A 9,364-nucleotide genomic window follows, 5' to 3' on the forward strand; every position below is an offset into this window, starting at 1 on the left:
CTTTTCCATCTGGATTCAATTACAAATGTTCATTGGACTGACCTCAGCCATAACACGACCAATATTGACACCTACACCTACAACTACACAAGCTCTATTATCATCAGGAAACCAAAGGAAAACAATACCTCCTGGCCAGAGATGAAATAGTTGTTTTACATGTGACACACACTGATACTCAGCCAGACAGGGTGGTGATGAAGTAGAGGCGGTTACACTACGTCTCCTCAAAAACAAAACTCCCCCAACGCAGCTCCAGCTTCAAGCTGATGTGCTTTAGGCAGCCGGGGTCACCGGTTCATCCGTCAGAGAGGCTCCTCGCTGATGGATGGCACTCAGAGCAACGCGCGCCCAATCCGCTGTAGCCCTAACCGCAGAGAAAAGGGCCTTCACAGGAAGAGAAATAAATAAATAAACAGCAACATCAAAGGGATGTTCAAAAGAAAAACAAAGCCTGCACACGTTCGTTTGCAAACACACACACACACACACACACACACACACACACACACACACACACACACACACGCTTGCATTGGCTCTCTCACATACATCCGGCGAGAGAGAGAAAAGGGAGGCGGAGGGAAAAAATACAAAGGACTGAAAGCATACACATAGTTTACTCTCCAATGACACTCAGCTTGAAGAAAATCTAGACAAAACAAGGCAGAGTGGCAAAAATTGGAGTGTTTGATGGTTCGATATTTGCGCTGGATAGACTCAAAAACAAAGATCAGGCCAAAACTGTACACAGTTTTAGGTTTGTCATTAAAAATCTACAAACAACACAATGATTTTTATCCTCATGTCACCAAAGTGTCTCATTTAGGGGTTAAAGTGCTGCTGTATGTCACCTTCATCATGGCTCAGCAGCAATCTATCCGTATCCATACCACCCTGAACACTTTAAAGGATACGTTTGTTCATATTCTGTATTTTTCTTACTGTCAACAAATCTAGTGAAAAAACCTAAACCAACATGAGTTCATCCTGCTAACAAGAATTCTGCGTAGACAAAGACTGATATAGCTTATTCCTCTTTACCCTGGAGCACCATATATTCTTCAAAAACCACACCATTAGAAAGACACCATTCAGCCACACTGTTGCACTTCCTTTATCACAATAAACATGGGCACTGTAGTTTATACATGCAGCATCCTTCTGCCAGAAATACTTTGTAATGCACCAAATCTGGACAGTGTTACACTGTGTGAGAGATTATTTGCTCTAAGTGAGAATGTAATGTGTAAAATCAGGGCCTGAAATTAACACCAACCACTTGCCAAATGCGGGTGAAGTTAGCAATTGGCGGGTAACACTGTCAATCTACCTGCCACATTGGAAGGCAGTCACTGACAATTGAGTGATTCATTAGTTTTTTTTTGCAACTGTTGTTCTTTTACATTTCAAAGAACTCCGCCATTTCGTTGGATTTTAACAAAAAATGTGGCAGCACATTACTGGGGTAAAGAGGCCGCTAAAACGAACAACCAACAAAAATATGAGCATGAGTCAAAGAAAAGTAAAAGAAGACGTTTTAATACAAAGTGTACAATTGGTGACAACGGCAAGGTCGGGGAGGGGCTGATTTATGACAGCAGGATAGAACAAATGTACAGCAGTGACTGTCGTGTGTATGGCTCAGAGAAAGCAAAGTCAAATCCTTTTGTAATCGAGACTAAAAACTTACAATTAGAAGCAATTAAGGACCGTGAGTCATCAAAAAGCTACCTACACACGGTAAGTTGTAAACTATCAAAGACTGCGCTTCTGGAGTGTGTGGTCAAGGCACTGACGTCCATGAAGCATGCAGCAGTTGGAGGGGATGCGGATGCTGTTTCAGAACGTCCATGTGAGTCCTGTTTTTCACCTTCATGAGGAAAAAAAACTGGCTGGTAAAAAGTCCCGCCGCAGGTGCCTGCCACAGTGGCTGGTCGTCAAAAAAGTCAGAAAACAAACTTCAGGCCCTGTGTGAAATTGAACACCACAGTAGGCTATAAGCCAATGTTGTTTTCAATAATAAAACATTTGCACAAAGCAAGCCGATCCACTTTTCCATGTTGATAAGAGTATTAAAATGAGAAAAAAATAATGGGACAAAAAGAAATCAAGGGACATTTAGAATAGATAAAAATGTGCGATTGTGAGTTAACTATGACATTAATGCAATCGATCGCGATTAAATATTTTAATCGTTTGACAGCACTACTTTTTATGGAATTTGTTGAGAGTTGCTAAACATAATAAAACATCACTAGCCTTATTCTTAAAGCAGGAAAGTAATATATTTGATGAGCTCCAGTTGGGATTCAACTACAAACCTTGTCCATGTTAGTACTATTCTCTATCCAACCACTCAAACAAATGTAAGAGCATCTTTTGTGTATCATGTGACCAGTTAGGGCTTTTTATTTCATACATTTCTTTGAAAACTGGGATTGTAAAGAAGGATCAGCAGGCCAAAATAGAGACAAAAAGCTCCCCCCAAAAAGTTGAAGAACCTTGCATGAGGTAACTTCGTGCAATCTTTCAAAAACCAACTTTGAGCTCAAGAACTTTTACCTGTTTGAGACCCACAGGATGCTATCGAAGATGAGCCTAGGTGTAAATGTGTTCGTTAAAAAACTGTTGTGATGCCAGTGAAACACCTTTACCTTTGCCTCTTTGAGCTGCACCCAAACAGAAAAATACAACATAATTTACATTTCATGGCAGTCATCTTGGATTCACTATGTTCTTCTTTGTCTGATCTATTTGATCCCTGGGAACTGCAGCTAAATGTTATTGTTTCCATGATCGTGAATATTGGCAACCAGGAACCTCTGCCGACTAGGAGCGCTTTGGTCGGTTAGGGAGCCTTGTTAGCACGGCCTTGAGTTAGTCAGCATGGGCTCATCCCATCAAATATTGACAAGGCTGGAAGGGCAGGGCTTGGGCCTTGAGTGTGTTTGTGTGTGTGTGTGTGTGTGTGTGTGTGTGTGTGTGTGTGTGTGTGGTGGGGATTGCCTGATGGTGGAAGCTGTGGATGTTGTGTCAGCTCCCCCGAACCAAAACAAACTCCTTAGCCCCCCAGTGTACTCCTAAAATCAGAAAAGTGGATTGCAATATACCTTCCATTGAAAATATGTTATTCTCTCTCTTGTTTTCTCACCCTCTTTCCCCTCCTGCTCTCCCCTCCTCTCTGTTTTACGTGCACGCACACGCACACACACACACACACACACACATGCACACCAGCCAGGCTCGTCAAGATTTAATCTAATCCTTATTCCCGTACCCTTAATCTCCATTTCCCAATGCAAATCGGTTCTTCTCATCTTGCTGCTTATTGTGCTTCACTTTCTGCTGTTTTCCTTTTTCTGTTTTCCAATCAGCTGACAGAGCTTCTGTGTGTGTGTGTGTGTGTGTGTGTGTGTGTGTGTGTGTGTGTGTGTGTGTGTGTGTGTGTGTGTGTGTGTGTGTGTGTCAGTCAGCGAGCTGAGCTACAGTACAGACAGTTTAGTACAGTTGAAAGAGCACATCAGACTTCTGCCCTGCTCTCTCTAAGGGCTGATAATATGAGCCCTTCTTACCTGTAAGGAGCTAGTGAGCCGCTGCTCCTCCCTTTAAATGAACTTCAGAGGGGGAGTCAGATTGACAGGAACACAGAGAGGGCTGCCCCGTTTGACTGGCGGTCCTGTCAAGGTGAACCCAAGGTGCTCTCTCAGGCCCTGCGCTGCTTTCCACAAGGTTGCCCCTGCTGAGCTGATTGGGCCTTAATGCTACAGTAATGACCAAAACAAGCTCACACACACATATGCACACACACAGCCTTACTATTGTCTGAGCCAAGAGTGTGTTATCTTTAAAAGATTTAAGAAACGTAAAGGTCTAAGCCAGCTAATTTAGTAAGTTAACATCAGTTGAGCCTCCCTATTAATCTTTGTTTCAAAGTGTGTGAGGGAAATATAAGGCTGAGTGTAATAGCTGTTTGAGAAACCATTAAGAGTGTGTGGTCTCCTTTTCCTCCCTTGACGGATTCTGCATAGTAATAAAGATGTGGGGAAGCCTCTCTTTAAGCCTCAGCACCTTAATAGCCTGTATGATGACACTTTATCTATAGTTTGTGCATATAATCACTAAACTAAAGGGGGTGACCCAAGGGCGTGGGTTCACCCGCTGACATTTGACATCTTTATAATTAACTGGGAAGGTCTAATCTCTGCCTTCAAATGACGTGTGGCCACATTCCATTTAATATGCTTATAAGCATTATGTATTATTCAAATATGCAGATGAGGCTCCGTTAGAAAACAGACTATTTGACACAGGTTTTTCTCTCCTGTCGTGGCGGGGTTTAGGGCCACTAACGGACCTGCAGGGATTGGAGAGCAGCAGCCCTTCTGAAAATGTCATTCCCTGAGAAAGACGACAAAGTTTTCTTCTACATCTTCTTTGTCCGTATGCTGCTCTTTGAGCTCAAGCTACTCAAGAGAGACAGAACTTAAATGAGCAGTTTCAGCTTTATTTTAAGAGTGAAGGCAATGAAAACCCTATTAAAACCTAATTCTTTCTGCAGTATAAGCCACACCACACTTTTATCAAGCCCTCATCACTCTATATAAAACATTTTTGGGACAGGGACTGCTTGTGTGGATTTGTCTGAAGAGTTTTAATAGTTTTGGTCGGAGATGTTTGGAGGAGTCGGCCATCTTTAGACTGGGTGAACCAGCAGAGCTTTTTATGGATGCGAGCTCTAACAGGGCTGGAAGAAAGAGCCTCTTATGTTCACTTTTGGCTTGAGTTACTTTTGAGAGACTGGTGATCGTTGGGTCAGAGGCTTCAGTGAGCCGGTAACCACTACACGAAGCCCTCAGTCCTCACCGGAGCTTTTCAGCTGGAGCAGCGCCTCGCCACATTCACAACCTTACATCCTCTCACTTTAGGGAGGAAATTAAGTCAGACTTATACTACTGTCTAAAATGCTATTCAGTGTGTGCCCTTTCTTTTAATCCATATTCATGAATCACTTGTAAATTTGAAAACCAATATCACACTTCAATTACACTGTGGTGAGGTCATACTGTAAAATTGTTGCCAAGAATGATTGTAATGAATACAAGATCATTACAAACAGGAATATTCATAACATCTTCTGTCAGAATCTTTTGAAAACACACATGTTAATTCACTCAAGAGCCGCTGCTTTATTAATATAATGTTCAATTCATTTTAAGGTGATCATTTTCATTTTAATTCAGTTCAATTTAAGGTGATGCTAGAATTATTAAGAGTAGTAAGGAAAAACAGACCCCTTCTATCTTCTGGTTTTTTTACTGGTCAGGACATCTGAAAAAAGGTACACTCCTCAAGAGGTTGTATCGTTTCTGACATTGTGAGTTTGTAACTTGAATAACATTAGTTATGTATGAGCGCCTTCATATGCTACTTTGAAACTATACTGTACTCATTGTTCTCATTCTCTCCACTGTTTGAAAATTGAAAAGGTGAAAAAAACAGTAAGTCTGAATAAAAGTATATTTAAGACAACAAAAAACCGTCTGCTGTATTTGCCCTCTCTTTCAAATTTATCCCCAGTTTGCTGTTTGGCCGTTTCAGGGTTGATATTGAACGGCATCAAATCACCTTTTTTGTTCCTTAAAGGTTGTAAACACTTGTAAATGAGTGCTTGCATGTGTTGAAGGCATATTAGGTTTTCTCCCTTGTGTCCGTGGGGGTTTATTGAGTGTGCTGTTGTTGATCCTGGGCCATGAATCCTTCCTCTGCCCTCTCCTCTGCCTGGAGCCTGCCCCCCAGCCTCTCCACAACCTCCCACTGAGCTCCCTCTGTCTCTGGCTTCATCTCCAGCTCTGTCTATCCAGCTCACCATCGCAGCTCCCACCTCCTGTCTCATGTCCCTTTCAACTAAACAGTGGGCTTTTATATATATGAAGCGTTCTGTTCAAGCCTTGGTTATTCAACGTACTCCCATTTCTAATTTAATGTAGCTTATGTGTTTAATAATATTGATATTATGTACTTTATTTGTTCCTTTGGGAAATCCATTATTCTTTCTGTTATTTTTCTAGATTTTGACAAACACACAGAAATCAAATGTGGAAAGATGCCAGAATGATGGGTCGCTGCAGCACAGCGCCGCAAGCTGTTAGGTTTGCTCAGGGGCACCTCGGTAATGCCCAGGAGGAAAACTGGCACTTTATCAGCAACCAGTCCACACGCCGTTACTGGTCCGTCAGGGACCCAAGCAGTCCCTATGGACTGAGCTACTGCCACCCCGTTCTTTATCTTACTTTGGTTCATTGTTTCCTTTACAGGGAAATTGTCTTATTTTTTTGTTTCCTTTTTCTAATTGTTCTACTGTCAACTTCACCTGTTGATAGCACATCCAGAACAAGCCCCATTTAAGACTCTCACATTTTCCACGTGTACACACGTGTACACATCACAAGATATTAATCTCAGGAAGAACAAACCATAAAATGCTTAAAGCATGTTTTTTTTTCTTGGTACATAACAGCTTTAATGTTTATTTGCTGAATGCAATATTGCAAATTCAGTGTTTTTCACTTGCTTTTTAAAAAAAGCACGCCTTAAAGTGCCCATATTATGCTCATTTTCAGGTTCACAATTTTATTTTGAGGTTGTACCAGAATAGGTTTACATGGTTTCATTTTTTTTAAAACACCATATTTTTGTTGTACTGCACATTGCTGCAGCTCCTCTTTTCACCCTGTGAGTTTGGGTCTCTGTTTTAGCTACAGAGTGAGACATCTCACTTCTAGATTATCTTTGTTGACAGTCACACATGCACAGCAGCTAGGTAAGATCACATCAGCTAGATAACTCTTTCTCCAACTTTGTTCAGTACAAGGCAGGATTAGCTGGGAGACTTCTTCTAAACGAGGGCGTACTTGTGGAATACCTGCAGAACAAGACATGTAAGTAGTTATTTCGTAGGTTGTGGTGAATTAGTGTGTGATGTAGCAGTGTTTTGCCATTGAAAATGAGCTAGCATGCTAGCGCTAGCATGTACTACGGTTAGCCACCTTGTCTCGGCTAGTGACGTAGATTTTGAACATCTCAATCAGAGACTGAAGGCAGAGGACATTCAGAAACCGTATCTCACTCAAAATGGCATGGATGTTTTTTTTCAAGTTTGTATGCGTGTGAAGCACCAGAGATACAAAATAACACAACAAATCCCAGAAAAAGGTTTTTTTTTTAATAATATCGGCACTAGAGTGGATCATGTGTAGAGTGGATCATATGTATTTGGCCACTTCTTCCTTTTTAAATTCATAATGATGATCAATGTGTCATTTGCGTAATACGCTTAACTTAACAATAAGACTGGCAGCAAGTGGAAACAGATAGCCTGACTTTGAACAAGGATAAAAACAAAACCACCTGCCAGCACCTCTCAAACTCAATGATTAACATGACAAATCTAGTTTGTTCAATATTACAAAAATAACTGAGCATGGCAAAGAAACAGTTCATAGTATTATTTTGTAAAAGCGTAACCTTGTTTAAGCAGTATATCAACAATGTACAATCTGTTATTAAACCGGTTTCTGACCTATTTTTCTCCCTACCTTGCCTTCCACCTATCACTCTCTGCCATCTGTGCTGTCTGACTGACTGACTGACAAGTGCACTGAGGTTTTTTTTCCTATTATTTTTTTCTGTTTCATGGCAGGTGGCAACCAGCGTTATGGTGCATTACCGCCACCTAGACTGAGGTTGCTGATATACTCAGGAGGAAACCCAGTGACAGAAAAAAAGGAAACCCTTTAAAAGTTCTGATGCACAGAAGAATGTGAAATTGTTGAAGATGGGTAAGCGTCCCCTGATGACATAAAAGAGCGTAAAGGCCGATGTGCTGTGGCTGAGCCCTGGACAGTCCCGGCCCAGTTTAACCATGGGTAACGCTCCAAAAACCAAATTTTTTCACATTTTCACACTTTTTTCACGTATTAAATTTACAGGATATAATGTGTAAATTAGAAGCTTTGGAGGTGCTGTTGGGTGGCTTTTGGTACCGTTGGAGAGAGCCTGGCTGGCTGTTTCCCCCTTTTTATAGTCTTTATGCTAAGCTTAGCTACATGACTGCAACAAATTTGCTGGTTATTTTCTTATTTCTTCTGCCCATGAAATTTAAAGGTGTATTTTTTCTCTCATACCAAGGGGACGCATACTTAGCCACTAGCCACATGAATGTGATTGCAAAATGCCAAATGATGTGCTGTCAAATATGCGTGGGACGCACACATGTTGGTCATCTGTCCGCCAGAAAGAGGAAAAAAACCAACCTTGTTGGCAGCCATATTGGCTAAATGATTTATTACTTTTCTCACATCCACCTGTTGTTTTTCATACGGCCTAATTAGAAGCCTACTGTGTGTGTCATGATGTAACGTCACTAACAGAAACACGGGGGCAGCTGTGTAAAATTTGATTTGCCCAAAATAAACAAGGTAAGAAATATTTCCCGTCATCGGTTGTGTGAGGTACAGCAGCAGATGGCTTCAGCTATTTTGGCGTCTTGAGACTGTGTCACGCAATACTTTTGTGTTTTGAGGGCGAGTGATGTCAATCTCACAGTTTATCACCCTAAATTTGAAAAACAAGATATTTCCCTCTTTATGCACTTTTCCCCAACTGTCCTCCCTCTTTCTTTCACTTACCAAGCCCCCTTTATCCCTTCAACACATCTCTCTTCTTCTCCCTCTCTCCTTCACTCCATTTCTAGGCTCTGCAGATTGTCACTGTTATTTACCAAATATAGTCTGACAAAGAAGAAGTGGGATTTTTTGCTGATTGAAGATCAAAGTAGCAAAGTCTCCTCCTCAAAACCCGCCCCTTCTATTAGCCGCCCTTAAGAACAGAGGAAAACATCAATTTCTCACACATCAATGGCGGCTTCATAATCAATTGAAAAGACACTTGTATAGGGATGCAAATCTTATCTTTGTCTTATTAGAGCTTTTAGAAGATGCATGTCGGGATTTAATGTTATGAAATAAAAGGGGGTCGCTTTTTTTAATCTAAAGATGCAGAGGCGTTAGTAATGGTCGAAATCAAAGCCCAGAGACTGTGGTAATTACTGAAGGAGTTTGCCTATCCTTATTAATATTGATCAAATATTACTGTGATCTGATCTCTGGGCTTATGATGAATTTGGAAGGTGGTTAACGAGCACAAAGAAGAACATGGCACTTGTTTTCCCCCATGCCACAACCACGAGCAAATGTCCGTTTTCTTCTTCTTGTTGAAAGTTTGACCACAAAAGAGAGAAAGAGACAGAAAAATGCCTCTGTATTTGAGGTGAAATTGTTAAAATACAATGAAAGATTTTAGC

The sequence above is a fragment of the Etheostoma spectabile genome, chromosome 21 (genome assembly GCF_008692095.1).
Source record: "Etheostoma spectabile isolate EspeVRDwgs_2016 chromosome 21, UIUC_Espe_1.0, whole genome shotgun sequence".
Lineage (NCBI taxonomy): Eukaryota > Metazoa > Chordata > Actinopteri > Perciformes > Percidae > Etheostoma > Etheostoma spectabile.